The sequence below is a fragment of the Hippoglossus hippoglossus genome, chromosome 3 (assembly GCF_009819705.1).
Source record: "Hippoglossus hippoglossus isolate fHipHip1 chromosome 3, fHipHip1.pri, whole genome shotgun sequence".
Lineage (NCBI taxonomy): Eukaryota > Metazoa > Chordata > Actinopteri > Pleuronectiformes > Pleuronectidae > Hippoglossus > Hippoglossus hippoglossus.
In genome coordinates, this window is record NC_047153.1 from 8,581,769 (window position 1) to 8,598,711 (window position 16,943).

The following is a 16,943-nucleotide window of genomic DNA, read 5'->3' on the forward strand; positions in this document are numbered from 1 at the left end:
AAATGTAAAATAGCTGCTGATTAATTTACTCATAGCAATAAACCAAGTAATCGTTGCAGCTCCATTAAATCCTCTATTCTTAGATCAGAAATTCAAACCAGAACATGCATCAAACCAGTAATTAATCAAAGTGATAATAAAGTTATATTCTTTTACAAAATGAAAAACCAAACGCATACAAAAAAAAAACCGTGTTTATGTATTTATTCATGTTTGTTTATTATGTCATGTGTTCGCACTGGTGGCCCGATCATCGCCATGAGGTCCGCGGACAAGACGCGAAACAAACGGATAAATAAATAAAAGTTGCATCGATGTGACAGGTTTTTCTTTAAAAGAAAAAAAAAAAAAAGAAGTGAGGACGGTCAACGAGAGAAGGATCCGTCGTTTCCGCGGCCGCTGCACAAATAATAAGTTTTTCTTTGTGTGGCGGTAGTGAGCTGACGTCAGGTCGGTTCCTTGAAGTGGAGCTGAATAAACCTTGAGAAGAGTCTCCTTCAATCTGCTGTTAGTAACTAACACACACACACACACACACACAGACACGCCGAGACTCAATTACTGCCCAATTCCCTTCTTTATCATTCGTCCCCGACCTCTTCCACAAGCTAAAGGAGGAAAAAAAGAGGCGAGAAGCAGGAAGAAGACCGAGCCGAAGTGTTTAGTAGAGCTTAAAAGAAGAGAAAGCCCCACGTTGGACATTAAGTAAAGTGTCGAAACTAAAAACAAGGTAAGTGTTTTATTTCCTCTGACGCTGTTTTTTTTCTTTTTCCCTTGAAGCCCCATCGCGGATAGAGGAAGAAGCTGCGCACGGAGCTGCCGTCGCTTCTTCTCTCTTTTTCTGATCCGCTCCTCTTCGCGTTTTATCACGTAGTTTTCTCGGTATTTCCTCCAGCACTTAGTCGGTGACACGGCCGACGCCGAACGGCAAAGTTGACCCCCCCCGCGCCGGTCGGTCTGCGTGCTTTCTCCGCTCCTCTTCCTCCGGGTGACCTGATAGTGGGAACCGTCTTTGTGTCCCTTCTCTTCTCCCCCTTTCTGCGGGTTGTTGTGTGTCCGCTAACTTGTCTTTTTTGAAAACCGCTGGAGGAATTCAACTTTTTCCTCTCGAACGCTTCGCCGGGTCGTGTCGCGTGCAGTGGCCGTGTGGAAGCGCAGTTGTTGCGGGGTGTTTTTTAGCGTATTTCCGCGGAGAGAGGAGACATGTGGAAGGAGGAGGAGGAGGAGAAGAGGGGGGGAGGTGGAAGTGCGAGGCGACCGCCGCTGGTCCTCGCTCGTCCGTCCGTTTAAAACCCATCCGCTCTAATGGCCCCTCCAGCCCGCAAACACAAACAATTAGCAGCAGCGAACACACAACACCCCCCCACACGGTTGGACGTGTTGTAAACATGTATCTTGTGTGTTTGTTTCCGTCTTTCCGGAGAACGCTCGGGAGTTTTTTCCGCGTTGTTAGCCGCACTGCTCGCCTGCCGGCCCGGTGGTGGAGCTGCTGCTGCCGCCGCCGCGGTCGCTTCCTCGAGCCGAGCAGGCGACGCAGGCGGCGGCCGGAGTGGTCGACATTTATCCCTTTGTGTATATTACAATATCCTCCATTTTTCTCCCCCCCTGCCCCTTCCGAAACAACAAGCCTCTCGCCATCTTGGTTATTTTAAATTCGTCCCCTCTGAAGCACCCCTACCGTCCCCCTCTCCCCCCCACCCCCCCCACACACTCACACAAACACACTTTTAAAGGAAATGGATCCACGCTTTTTTTTTCTCCTCCTCTTCGCAAGTTTTACGAAAAGTTTTTAAAATACTTTTTTTTTTTTTTACAAAAAACACACAACATCGCGTCCTGTGTTGGTTTCTAAAGGGACGTTGAAGATGGTTGATGGTTTATCGGAGATGATTTAGACTCGTGTTATACATCAGAAGATGGACGTGTTGGTGTTTTTAGACAAATGTATGAGGCGAGCTGCAGGTCAGGGTGCTGGTGTTTTTTTGCACAGATGCTGGTGTTTTGGTTTCAGTCGCAATTGAATAAAAGCATCACAGTGTCTTTTTTTAAAGAGGACAATGTGAAAATGGGGGGTTCAGCGTTTTAGTCACTGCTGCTTTTTTGTTTATCTCTGCAATTGCACATGAATGAATGGAGGGAGGAGGAGGAGGAAGGAGGGAGGGAGGAAGAGAAGAGGCAAGGGAGGAAGAAAGGAAGGATTTTAATTACCAGGAATCCTATTAAGGGAAGGACAGCATTAAAATATTTCAATATATTAGTGGATGTCACTGCCAAATGCTTTGAATCCCAAAGTTGTTTGAAATAATTGTGTGATGGCAACCACACTATTTATTGTCCTGCAAAGAAACGTCTGTTGGCAAATGGTGCAGTGTTTGTTTACACAAAGTTGAATTGATGTGTGATTGATTGACAGGTTGTGCACACTCATTGTTGCACGCGCACACACTTGAATCATCCCTGGCTAAGCTGTACTGCAACAGTTTAGACAGGAGGCTCCTCTTATCCACTGACTGGAAAACGGTGACCTTATTCAATTCCTGTCGTCCATCTTAACAGGAGATGATATTTTGGCTCATTGCGATCAACCCTCCCCGTCAGTTTTAAAAAAAACAAAACAACTGACTTGATCTCACTTTCTTCCCCATGTCCCGTAAGCAGTTTGAGGAAGAGGAGGGGGAAAAAAGAAAAACAAACTGGATAAATGCTTTGAAATGGAAAATGTGATCATTTCACCTCCCACCTCTTTTGTTTGCCCGTTTATTGCTGCAAAGCTGGAGTGCAGAGGAGCAGATGTTTAGCCAAACACGAAGGCGCGGTGCCTCTGTCCTTATGGGGATGGCTTTCCCTCCTTTCACTGCTGATGCATCTATATGACAGCTGCTTGATTTCATGGAGCTGCTAAGAAGCCATTAGTGGTATCAGTGAATTGAAACGGAACAGTGTCTCACAGTTTTCTACCACTATTACAGCTGTCTATTGTTAGCGTCATTTTGTGCAGATTTGTTTGAGTGTGAGAGTGTGTGTTTGCGAGCGCTGCTGGTGTGTGTGTGTGTGTGTGTGTGTGTGTGTGCACAAGTGCTGCAGCTGAACATACAAACCGACAAGAAGTACTGATATATTTGTGCAGTGTGTTTTCTCATAATTTAAGAGTGGGTGAGCAAAGAGCAAAAGTGAAAAAAAGGGGGGAATAAATGTGTCAGATTCCGTTTGCCATGTCGGTTTGAAATGAAAGCACACTGTGCCACCTCAAGCACACTCAAATCAGAGACGTCTCTCCTTGCCAGACCAAGAAAAAAAAAACACAACTCTCAGCTGGAGTTTTATTCTCTCTCTCTCTCTCTCTCTCTCTCTCTCTCTCTCTCAAATTGGAGCTGTTGTTTTTGAAGAGATAAAGGAGGACTTCCGCTTGACTTGAACATTCAGGAATTAAGGATAGACATAGTTAAGCCCTATTTGCATGTCTACCAAAGTCACAGCAAACGGTTGCTATTGACTAAGCTGATTAGGTGAAATTAGGTTCACGAGCTCTGTGTCTGGGGGTGCTGAATCTGACAGAACTTGGACAGCTTTTGAGAAGACAATCCCATGAGCACACAATGCTGTATTCTCTATAATCCTTTACTATTGAATATGGGGCTATCATTTTTTTTCCTGGCGGAAACTCATAGTTTGTGGGTTTTTAAAGGAAATGTGGTGAATTGAGATTTATTAGGTGTGCATGATATATCGGTCAAGTCATGTGCATGAGGTAATGTTCGCTGAAAACTATGACACCGTATCACTTTGTGTTGGGATTAAAATCATGTCTAGTGGATCAGCCATGTAAATGATTAAGCTGTTATATATTTTCTTGCCATAACACAGTCTCTGTTAAATGTGACACACGCTACCCTGTTGTGTTTAAGAGCAAAGGTGACACTTTTTGTGTGTTTCTCAAAACTTTTGTGATGATTCAGTAGAACTCAGTTCCACATTTTGATAATAACCAAAGCTTGTTTTCACTTGTGGCAGCCGTCTGACAGTCTGCGTCCAAAGGTTCACCTGCTGTAGAAAAAACAAAGTGCTCATTCCCCGGCCTGACTGACTGCAGAAACTGTAAAACTACACTGTTGACAAAATGAATAAATCACAGTGTTTTGAAGTATTTGCGTCTGTACCAAGGATCATGCTGAAATTGTTGTAGTCACATTGGTGTCATTATTGACAATAGAAATTAGTTATTGGAAATTTTAGTACATATTTCCACATTGTGCAAACTGTGAGTGTCTTCGTGGCTCATTAAGTCTGTCACTGATTGTCCGACTTTTACCCTGGGCCTCAATATGTGCTTCATAGCCTGTGACAAGATTTATGCTATGATTATGCATGATGATTAGAGACTGAATCGATAATGACAGAAAAATGTACTTTTACTCGTGCAAATGTATCTAACTTAGATTATTGAAATGGTCTAAATATAAAATGCTCAACAGTCAGTTTGTGGGTGGCTCCTAACCTAAATATTTCTTGGCACTGATGTCCGTATTTTATATTTAGACTGAGATTAATCAGACCTGCAAAAAATCTATTGATAATAATGGCCATCTGGGAGCCCTGTCAAATCTCTGCATGTTAGCGCTGACACAGAGCTGTACAATTTAGAGAGGAAGTCGAGATCTGCTCTGTGTTAACTGTGATTCAAGAACTTATATTAAACACAGCAGTCCCGGACATACCCCCCCCCCCCCCCCCCCCCATCCGTCAGACATTTTCACGTGAATTTCCATGCACATATACACACAGAAAACAATAATGACAAAAATGAAATAATGCACCAGGACACAGAGGACTCAAACAGATGTTAGTGAAGTGGACATTAATCCTATGAAGCCTAATGATCCTTTGAGAAAAGCTGCATTTCGGCAAAAGCCCTAAAAGCTTCTAGGCATTAGATTGATAACGCCTCTTATTGCTACAGATTTGCTGTGTGTCTGTCTTGGCCTATGCGGTTCTCTGCTGTGCTACAGGCCCGTGCACGCAGCGCCCTCATTGATACGTGTTCACATGGCCTTGCAGGTTAATGTCCTCTCAGCTGGGAAGTTGGTTAGCACTCAGTTGATCTACCTAACCTTATGTTACCTTGCTATTTCGGTAGCACTGCATGTGCACTGGATGTCCTTATAACAGTCAGGGTGCACAAATCATTGTCTAAAGTGCACGCTCGCTGACAGACACCTTTATGAGCCTTTTCAAACATCTTTGACCAGTAATTTCTGCCTGTGTTTCTCTGTATGTATGAGAAATGCATCTATATTTTGTAAACTAAGATGGTGAGATTGGCAAACCCAGTGTGCCGGACCAGTTCAGCTGTTGATTAAGACTCAACACCCATATTAGTTTTCTGTGCATTTCTTTGTGGATTACATATGGTGGATTAATTACGGAACAATAGGCAGTGTAAAGTGCAAATGGGTCACCCCGTGTTGACTTTCAGGAGACAGAAGACGGAGCAGCCGAATTTGGGAGGGAAAGGCGATAAGCTGCTTCTTTGCTGTTCGTCCCCTGGGCCTCTATTTATCATTCAATGTGAGAATTTCCTTGATGAAAGTCAAGGTTGTTTGTGCATGCTCTGTCTCGTTGGGATGCCTGTTTTTCCACCAGCAAGGTGAAAAGGTTGACATTTTTCCCCCCCTCCAAAGAGATGCCTTGTTTGGAAAGTCCAGGCTCGTTTCTTTAATGAAGTCTCAAAAGGTCCTCATGATTTTTCCACTTCAGGGCTGTTTTTGTTTTGTACATTAGCGAGGAGGTGAAAATACAGATGTGCTCCCTGTTTTGTGGAGCCAGAGAGCAGCATGCATGCATGCAAGTCCTCATAATTCACTGTCTCTATCACAAACTGGCATGGTAGAGAAGGGTATCGCTTTATGTAAGCTGAAAGCATCCATTCACACGGTCTGTATAGAATCACCAAAGTGAAAAAAAACATGGCAACATTATGAATGCATTTCTCTTCCTGATTTTATTTACCATCATGAAAGTAAGGTGCTCTTAACATTAGCTGAACTAGACTGTATTGGAACAGATTTTGTTTCCCCTAAGAAAAACAAACAGTGTCATTCTGTCCGTCTTGCCTGAATGCCCATCTTTTTATTTTAGCAAGAACTTGATTATGGAAATGTCGACGAGTTCTGGAAACCTGATATTTACCACACCTTGACATTTCCCAATCTGGAACAGGCGGCCTGTATTTACACTTTTTCTCCAGAAGTCACCCATGCTGGCTCAGATGGGAAAAGGATACTGAAAAGAAATAGGAAGAATGTTTCGGATGCGGGAATGGGAATGATATTGGTTTTCTATTGGTGTGCCTCCTGGGTCAGTGGGGTTCTAGGTGATACTATAGAATAGCTTGTAGCAGGCTGGGGAACTGTGAGCCACGGTGGGTGTTAAGACGCACACACACAGACATATACACACACACAAACATCCACACACACATACACACGCCTGCTGTCAGAACACAAGCATTTACGCATAGGGACAGGACACACACACACACACACACACACACACACACACACACACACACACACACACACACACACACACACACACAAATGCATGAGATTGCACCTCGACAGCCCCCATTTATTGATCTTCTTCAGCATTTAAAATCTGGTCACTGCTGCCACAAAGGCTTTTTATTTTAGCTGTGCTGGCAAAGCACTGCTCCAAGCTAAGCCAGAATTTTAAATATTTAACTCCTACGAACGCCGTGAGAAATGACAGGGATAGAGGAAAACAAACAGGGAAGCAGTTTTGAGCGGTGCTATATCTATACGTGTATTTGTCCAGAAGCATGTTTTATGTACACCACACTCGTACAATCAGCTCTCACTGTGTCGGCCGTGGAAGTGCCACAGTATGTGAGTGAAAAAAAAATCTGCATATACAGCACTCTTTCTCCTTCATGAAGTTTTTATCTGGAATTTTATGTTTCCTTTCTTCCCTCTGAAGTCAACTTTACTCTGCACTGACCTACATGGCCCTACCTTGTTAGCAGCACAGGCTGAAGTGCAAGCAGCCACTGGATTAGTCACTATTGGACCTGGGTCAAGTTGCTGTTTTTAGCATTTTAAGGTTTAAAAAAAAGGATGCTTCTGTGCTCGTGGGCAACTGCAATGGTGAAGCCCCATTGCACTTCTTCTTACAATCATTATCATGTCTTTTCTCTTACTATGGTGTGTTTCCCTTCCTCTATTCTCACCGCACACAAGACGATGTATTTAAAAAACAACTTTAATTCCCCTTTTTTTTTTCATCCTTACGAAATTTGACAATGTTCAGTTATTCCCGTGCAGGTGGTGTGAAGGAAATGATCTGACTGCTCTCTCTGGTGTCACTACATTTCAAAATAATTAGTCCTGAAAAGGTCAGAGCACATTTCAGTGATTCCGAAAAGCTTCCACATTAGAGTATGAAGTTATGTTACATTGACGTTACTTAAAGAAACACCACCAGGCGAGTTCCCTCATTCAGTTGAACCTGCTGCTGCTGCTGCTGCTGTTGTTTTTCCTCTTGTCTATCTATGAAAGCCTGGCCCAGCTCAGTCTGTGGCATTGTCCCGCTTTCCCCCTATCTGTCTGTCTGTCCGTCTGTCTCTCTTTCACTCTCTCTCTCTCTCTCTCTCTCTCTCTCTCTCTCTCTCTCGCCCCTGCGCGCTCTCTCTCTGAACGATGACACTGAGAGACAGCTGTAACGTGAGACGCCTCTCGATCCTGGCAGGGGCTTCGAAAGCCGAGGCAGAAGGGAGGGAGAGGGCCTTTATCTGAGACTGGGGGCACTGACCTCCCTCATTCCCCTTCTCTTTCTCTTCTCCTTTCTCTTCCCGTCTCTACGTCTGCTAACGTATCCTATCCTCCCCCCACTAACAGCGGCGAGCCGACCGCACTCTTTAAAAGAAGTGTCATGTGAAAGCACTGTCTCCTCACTGCAGAAACCTGATGAATGAAATGGTGAATGCTGTTGCTGCTTGCACCATTAAGAGCTGTTTGTTTGCCTTTACGTTCATGGTATCTCTCCTTGTTTTTGTCCGGGGTTACATGGATGCAACTTGTTGTTGTCAAGGATTTACAGAATACTGTATATTAAGTGATATTTGTGTGAAATATGTTTGTGATCTTTAAAAGAATATTTTTAATGCGTCTGCGTAGGCTTGTGTGAGCGTGTGTGTCGATGGAAACACCCACACATCCCCCGGACTCTAGGCTATGGCTGCTAAATCCTCTGTGAGAGCTCCCGTGTGTAATCCAAACATTTAGAGCTAATTTAAGCATGCAGGCAGGAGCAGCATCCTTTAGGAAACAACAGCTCGCACTTCACTCTCTCTCAATCCTATTCTCTCTCCCTCTCGGTGTGTGTATGTGTGTGTATACTATGAATGTGTTTGTGCGCACATGTCTTGTTGTCGCTGGAGGGAAATGAAAGCACTCAATCACTCACCTGTCAGAGTACTTCAAATTCTGTCCATAACACACACACACACATACACACTGTCACACACTCTCACACACACAGACACACACACACAGACACATATGTGCATACGCACTCACCCCTGAGGGTTTGACAGGACTGGCCCTTTATTGACTCCCTTGATCAAGAAGACAGCAGATCCATTTAATAGACGCTCCACACACACAGAGGCATTGAAATCAAAGTGGACTCACATCTGCTCTCCACACATCTCCACCGTAGCCCTCTCCTCACACACAACAGAGCTGGCAGTCATTTAAAACTGTGGCTATATTGGGTGTTGAATTAAATTTCGAAAAGCCAATACTGATAGACATCACAATGTTTTCATTACGGGATATTCAAACAGTCTCCCTCTCATATTTGCGCTGTCATTACTCCGGAATCGCTCTGATTTGCCTTTTCACCCACTTTCTGTTACTGTACGGAGAGTAATTATGTCATGCTACAAGCCCAGCCTGGGTTACAGGAATGTTCGGTCGGCCTTGGCCCCCGTGCTCCCCATTTGGCCATGTTTTGTGCTGAGTGTTTTGGAAGGCCAGTTAGCCAAAGAGGGTCCTGGGAGGAGATGTGACAGCTGTGTTGGTCACGGCTTATTCTGACCTTCACACGTCATCTTGATGGATCGTCCAGGCTGTAACGATACACTGAACCTGTTGTGTCGGCCTGCGCTCGCCTGATTATCCGCTGGTGATGATCTGCTCACATACTGTACTGATATCATTGTTCCAAACACAGCTGTGGACGGGCACCAGCGAGGACAGGTCGACTGCATAGCTGAATTAAAAAATAAAAAAAGGAAGTGGATAACAGTTATAACGGAAACGCAAAACATGCACACATAGACAAAAAGACACATAACACATATATATATATATATATATATATATATACTGTGTGTGTGTGTGTGTGTGTGTGTGTATGTATATATATATATATATATACTACTTCTCAAAAATGGATTGCGCTAATGTTCTGAGATTTCGCCAGTCTCAGAGCGCTTTGCTTTATGTGTGTGGTGTAACCTGTTCCCTTGAGATGGCACTTGCTCCATCAAGTCGAGGAAGAAACCATTTAGTGGAATGACAAACACACGTATATTCACACACACACACACACACACACACACACACACACACACACACACACACACACACACACACACACACACACACACACACACACACACACACACACACATACATACATACACGCATATCCGCAGCACCGGGAGGCTGGGAGGATTTGAATTGCACTTAGACAAACGTCTCTCATACAAGTTCTTTATTCTTCCGCCCGCTCCCTGGCTCTGCCCCGAACGTACACTCGCTCACATACAAAGGTACTCGCATAGAGATTCCATTTTGTCAGCTTTCAGCCCCAGATCATGTAACGATAAAAGATGCTGCCCTGCAGTTTAACACTGCCAGTAAATCACAGGGCAAAGAAAGCTATGAGAAGCACTTATTTTTAAGCAGCATGAGAGACCACACCGAAGGGGGGAGGTTGAGACAGATAGGGTAAGACAGAGAGAGAGAGGAAGAGAGAGCTTCTTTGTGCACTGTGTACTGGCATTGTGTGTGATGATGAGATGAATCACTGCTATTTAGGGATTGGTTTCCTGCAACTGATTGTGTGACGACTCTGTGGCGGACAGACTGTCAAGACTTGCCTGTTTTGTTCTGGGGGCTTCAGGAAAATGTCTGCGGCCAAGTTTCGCTCGCTTGCTCCCACAGGGACCCGGTGTGCCAGAGATCAACAGAGACGACAGAGACAAACACCTCACTAGTGTCGCTCTTCTAACAAGACATCAAATATTAAAAAGCAAGGGATTATAGGGCGATCTCAATATGTGTATCTTCAGAGTACACTTGTTTTCCAACAGTTCCATTGAGGTTTTTTGAAAAGAATAGTCTTTCTTTCATTCTTTCTTTCTCTCCCTCTCTCTCTCTCTCTCTCTTTCCATTTATCTCTGTCTGTGGCTTGTGCAAAAGTCCGACCCTTGTGTTTAACCCCATGCAGATGCCTCGCTGCTGCTGTGTGACTACTAAAGTAAAGTCAACACCAGTGTGGGTGAGGGAGGTTGGGGTGGAGGGGTAGATTAGGGAAACCAAACAAGACAATTCAGAGAGACGTCACAACACTTTGGTTGTACACTGTCCATGTGTAAGCATGCCCGGGCTGTAAATGCAGGTAATTATACGTTTGCAGATAGTTCCTGTTTTTGCATTTGCTTGTTTTTCGCCTTTTCAAGTTAATTAGATGGAAATTAGTAAGTAATGACGGCGATTATAAAATGACATTTGGGTTGTTACTCCAAAAAAAAGTATTAAACTTAATAACTTATGGCAGTAATTTGTTTAATCACTTTGTTAAAGGCCAGAATAAATCGCTTTGTGTCACTTTCTTTTTCTTGTGATATAAATTGATCACATACTTATAATCATTTGTTTTTCCATCGTATACATTAAGTCTATTGTTGGATGGCAAATATCCTTTTGACGTTTTTATTTGTTTTTTAATATTTAGTTGACGATTTCAATCAATGAAAAATAACATGCAACAATTGTGAATCAGTTCAAGTTTTATAATTGCCTTTATCGTGTAATCTTTTAAAGCACTTATTAAGTTTGTTTTGAAAATTGCTATATCGATAAAGCTTATTATTTTTATGATTTTTATCTGCATCAAATTGAACACACTCATAAATATCAGTCTTCTTTTTTTTTAACCTTGATCCATGAATGAAAAAGTTGGAGAAAAAAAGAATCTCTGCTCTCTGCTCTGGATCCGCACCAACATTTCATGTTTTTTCTCAACCCATCCACCAGATTTCACAGTAATCTGCCCTGTAGTTTCTTTGTGTAATCCTGCTAAATAACAGACAGACAAACAAACTAAACCATGACTTCCTTGGCAGAGAAGGTTAGTATCTTGAAGATATCTGAGGGATAATCTGCAGATTAATTGACAATGAAAATAACGGTTAGTTGCAGCTTTAATAACAGAAGTTGACATGATTTATGAGGAAACTGTGAGCACTATGGGTGCTAAGTCTGAGGGAAATGGTGTGTGTGTGTGTGTTTTTTGATATTTTATCCATCTGCTGTTGATGTAAAACTGGTAAGATCTTACAATAAAATGAGGTTAATAGACTGACAGCTGGATTCTCAGTCAGGCAAATGATGGTAGGCAGCGCTGGCTTTCTTATCCAGCATAATTCACCTGCGTCGTGGCTTGCAAATCATTTTCCGTGCCGAAGACCTCTGAGCAGAGATCCTTTAATCATTCACTAATAGGCCTTTATGAAAAAGCTGAAGATGAATTCAGCCTACCTGGCTCTCTCTTATCATTATCACTGCTATGAGTTATCAAAGTGTTTGTGTGTGTCTGTAGTCTGTGCGTGTGTGTGTGTGTGTGTGTGTGTGCCTGTGTGCCTGTGTGTGTGTGCCTGTGTGTGTGTGCCTGTGTGTGTGTGCCTGTGTGTGTGCCTGTGTGTTGCATGAGTGTAGATAATGAAGGGATCCGTTATAGTTGAGTTGCTCTGGTGATTATCAACACAGTCAGTCGAGGTGATTTCTGTTCAGTGATAAATTGAGCTGTAATGACAGATGTTTGCTGCATTACATGCCACAGACTTTGACATGACTGGAGGCCGTCTGAAAAGACAAAACCACTTAGGCTGATGAACTGCAAAAATACCCATTTTTAAAAATTACGGCAGTCGCTCCTTCTAGTGACATATATAGGAATTATTAAATCTCTTTTTTTAATGCAAGATTTATTCCCTAAACTAAAAAAACAGATATATATCGTCAACCGTGCAGATGAAGCGTCCACAAGACTCGTTTCTGTCCCTGTTGACCAGATGGATGTGTTTACTGTCAACAAAACCTTGTTAGATAGCTACCCACAAGTGCTATAACACTGTGTGTGTGTGTGTGTGTGTGTGTGTGTGTGTGTGTGTGTGTGTGTGTGTGTGTGTGTGTGTGTGTGTGTGTGTGTGTGTGTGTGTGTGTAAGAAACTGAAGCTTGTATTTACTGTGTGCTGACACACGGTAAACACACAATCGACACTTGAGTTTTGTAAGTTTGAGACATTATTTATAACCTTGAATATGAATAATATACAACTTGTATATTAGCTTTAATAGAAGCTGTAACAGCCGTGTGTGTGTGTCTGTGTACCATGATATACATAACAGGGTGGCATCTGTTATGGTGAGCTACTTAGATTAAGCTCAGGCTGCAGCGCAGGAGGGCCTTAGAGACAATGCATGAGAGATGGGCGTGAGAACGTTGGTAAGGCTTGGTTCTCTGCAAGAACTGTCTTGTGTTTGGGGAAAATATCCTCACACTCAAAACTCCAGTGTCTAGATCCATTTCTAACAAACAGGTTTTGCAAGAAAGGGCTGAGGGAGAAAGAGACTTTGTGTGTGTGTGTGTGAATATCTTCCTGTGTGTGTGTGTGTGTGTGTAGCTAGAGTGGTTCAGATGTCACTGTATTTTCTGTTTAATGCGCCTGAAAATCACAAATACTAAGCTGTGTAACTGTAACTTTGATATTCAGGGAGTTTCAGGGGTTTCCCTCCCTCCAGGCTGTAGAAAAGCAAAACTTCCACCACCGTCACAAACATGTATATAATCGAACCATTCAGATTTTCAACCTTAACCACACTGATGTTTCGTTTCTGCTTTTTCTGCAGGTGTTACAGCAGTTATGTCAAAGAGCTGAAGACATATCTAACAGTGAGTACTAATATCCTGGTATTTGTTTGCATGTTACAGAAGCTTCTTAAAATATATATTGTCACACACTTCTGTGTGACAATTTTTTTTATATGGCGCACCAGAACAAACTTGCAGACTCCTCCAGTTTCAGGCCTAATTTGATTTTCATTCAGTGAAAGAGGATGTTTTTTTTTCTTCTCTCCCCCAATTAAATTTAACAAGAGCCCCTTGAAAAGCAGTTGCTATGATTACATTACGAGTTCGGGGTTCATTCAGTGAATCAAGCAATTAATTAGATTTCTCCCATTCTAATCAGAATATTTGTATGAAACGTACGCGCCTAATAAACATCCTTTGAGTTTGCTATCTGCTCAGAGCCAACAGCAAATGTAAATGGTTGTTAACAGTGCCTTACAGCGCTTCTGGGTTAGGATCTTTGATTGTGTTTAGTTGTTTGTGTGTTGCCATGTGCGGCTCTGCTCTCCTCTCCTCTCTTTGCCCAACTCTTTCGTTCTGTTGTTCTTTTTCTCTCTGGATGTGTGTGTGAGAGCTATAGCTGTACTCAGGGGTGCGGCTCAAGGCTTCACTTCACTTCACAGACACACCAAGGTGGCAGTTTGTTGTTCCACACACACACAGACAATGACTTGCACTTTTCTCTCCTGCCTTACTCAATGGCCTTGTGCCCGCGAGTGTGTCACCAGATCAAATGGGATCTTGTATAAGAACGTTTTTTTTACACTCAACGTAGAGCTCAGGGAAATACTTGTTCTGCCTGCAACTGGCTCTATTTAGCCTTGTGTGTTACCAGACCTGATTCTATCTGGTTTAACCCTCAACGCTTCATCCCTGCCTGTGAATGATACATCACTCCTCGCAGGCTTGTACGAGCTGGCTGTATCATTCGTGATAAGTATTGATGAGTCCTTTCTTGGGGAATCAATTTAGCCTTGTAGCTGAAACCCCCCACTGCCACCACCACTACTGGCTGTTCCTGACTGGTGCCTTGGCTGCCTGACTCAAGCACAGCAGAGCACAGGGAAAGATGGAGCTCATCCAAACAGCGATGGTGTAATTAGCTGACATTTGTTGCTTGGAAGACAAGAGAAGGAAAAAGGAAAGAGCTGCTCAACTCAAACACCCAGAGGAATATGCAAATGCTGAGGGCGAGGGAATGAAAGTCTAATGTCTAATGGCACTGAGATATAATTATATTACATTCACGTATGTGTGCGTGTGCGTGTGCGTGCGTGCGTGTGTGTGTGTGTGTGTGTGTGTGTGTGTGTGTGTGTGTGTGTGTGTGTGTGTGTGTGTGTGTGTGTGTGTGTGTGTGTGTGTGTGTGTGTGTGTGTGTGTGTGTGTGTGTGTGAGACTGAATGACAGTGAACCCATTGAACTTTCTATGAATATTCTTGTCAGTGTTTTGCCACAAGAAGGCATAAACCGCTGGCCTCCAGTAAGGACTGATTAATATGTTAGAATAAGAATAAACAGCCAGGATGCTTTCTCCGCTATAAGTGATCACGCCTCATACCTGCTGCTGTTCTTGTTTTGTACAACACGTCTTATGGTTTTTAACTACACCAGCCAGGCAGTACACAGCGGAGCTACACGCTACCCACATGAAGCAGCCATCCACAAACGGGCTGATTCTCTGTTTCCAGGAAGGTTGTGCGTGTGCATGCGTGTTCTCATGTCTGTTGTTTTTGTGTGTGCATTTAAGGGAGAGTGCTGTAATGCATGTGGACTATCTGAACTTAAGCCAAGGTGCTGCGTGAAGGAGCAGCAAAGCTTACGCCGCCCCATCTGCTTGATCCAAGCTTGAAATGCAATGCCTTTTAATGACAAAATACTGAGTGGCTGGGAGGTGTGCAGAGAAGGGAGGAGTGTGTGTGTGTGTGTGTGTGTGTGTGAAATAGAGAGGAATAAAGGGAGAGGGAGAAGGAGAGAGAAAAACATCTCGAAGGTCAGGAGCAGCGGGCGGCCGTAGGGGAGAGACACGTGAGACAGAGATAGTCTTGCGTCAGCCCCACAGCAGTCCGCTCTTTATATATATGTGTGTGTGTGTGTGTGTGTGTGTGTGTGTGTGTGTGTGTGTGTGTGTGTGTGTGTGTGTGTGTGTGTGTGTGTGTGTGTGTCTGTCCTGTGAGGCCAGCATTTTCATCTGCATCCCACTGTGTGTTACAATGAAGCAGTATGCCAGTGTTTCCATTCCGAGTGTCTTTTATCTGAAAGATGGATAGATGGATAGATAGATGGATGGATAGATAGATAGTTGCACATTACAAATCATCATGAATCATTTAGTCGTTGAGCTACGGATAATTTTTTACATGGCTCTTGTGTCAGTGGAAGGGGAAATTACACCTTCTAGCCTGAAGGGAAAGAATCTGTGTGTCTCGCTGCCTGTCACAAAACCTGATATGGTTTCATCAATCCCAGCGACTACTATCATTTTTCAGCTCTTATTCATGAGTCCTCTTTGTTTTTCACAGTGTCTTTTTTCCCAGTGCCCTTTCAATTGGTGCTCTGTTAGATTGGGGAAGTGTTAGAGATAACCCCTAAACATTTAGTACTTTGTACTTGCCTCGGAGCAAAGATTGTTAAAAAGCTGCCGCGAGATTGTCCTCGGGATAGGCAGCAGCGCAGATTCAACAGACACACTCCAGCATTAGTTTGGGCTTACCCATTCATGTCTCTGTCTCTTTCACTCTAACTCCCACTCTCTCTGCACACGCTCGTATGGTCACACACGCACGCACACACACACACACACACACATTTCAGCTATGCTTGTTAGTTTCCCTGACTTCCATTCCCTCTGGACAGCCTAGTTAATTATATTGCCAATATAAGTGAGTTTAATCTTAAGCTTTTGTCATAAATAACTACAACTACAACCTAAACATAAAATAAATTGAACATCTTTTCCGCATTGTTTATTCTGTAAAATAAATGTCATATTGACGCGTAAAAAAAGATGCATCTGTTAAAGGCTCATATCGAATCGTTGTCGTTGCAACGGCCGTGCTGTCACATTCACCAACCTGTTGCTCTTTAAATCCCTCCAACACATCGTCATGTCTGGAGACTTTTTCCTTCATCTGGTCTGCATTGGTTTCAAACAACTTTTACAGACGAGCTTTGCGGAGTCTGTGGGTTTGCCCTCGCTGAAATAATTCCACATTTTGCTTCTGGTGTCTGCTCTGTCGTCAAACCATGGACGGTCGGCCGTTGTTTTGTCACCATGAAAGCTAAAAACTGTTAGCACGCCCACTGTGCCTGCAGGCAGTGGAAGCAAAGCGTTGTACAGACACACTGCCCTGCGGTGGCAAATACATACAACTCTTAGGAAACAAAGCGCTACTAAAGCACTGTCATTCTTTAAGCAAGGTATTTCAATAGTTTTTTAGTACACACACACACACACACACACACGCACGCACACACACTGCCTCCCTTAGCCCATGTGGTTTCAACAAGGTTCAGTTCTCTTGCCAGACTTCTGAATCACCCCCACTGCCAGGCAGCCTCCACTCTCCTTGTCCCCATGAAGGCCTGCAGCGTGGGGTGAGGCTGCTCTTTTACAGACCCTTGTGCCATGAATCACTGCTCGCACCCGGGGAGCCTCAGTCCACTCAGGGGCCGCCTGCCTGGACGATAATGTGCGTGGTCATTTGGGGGGGCCATTTTGAATG

The 16,943-nt window shown here is 43.6% G+C and overlaps 1 protein-coding gene across 13 annotated transcripts in view; it reads left to right on the forward strand.

Moving 5' to 3' along the window:
- Nucleotides 1-229: 229 nt before the first annotated feature.
- Nucleotides 230-16,943, forward strand: part of baz2ba (bromodomain adjacent to zinc finger domain, 2Ba) — a 67,059-nt gene continuing 50,345 nt past the window's right edge. For 11 of the 13 annotated variants that reach the window (XM_034579369.1, XM_034579378.1, XM_034579406.1 and 8 more), the window contains exons 1-2: nucleotides 231-730; nucleotides 13,221-13,263. The gene's annotated coding sequence lies outside the window, so the exon portion shown is untranslated. Of the gene's footprint in view, nucleotides 731-13,220; nucleotides 13,264-16,943 lie in introns of all 13 variants that reach the window. The other 2 variants (XM_034579464.1, XM_034579430.1) reach the window with 1 other exon arrangement.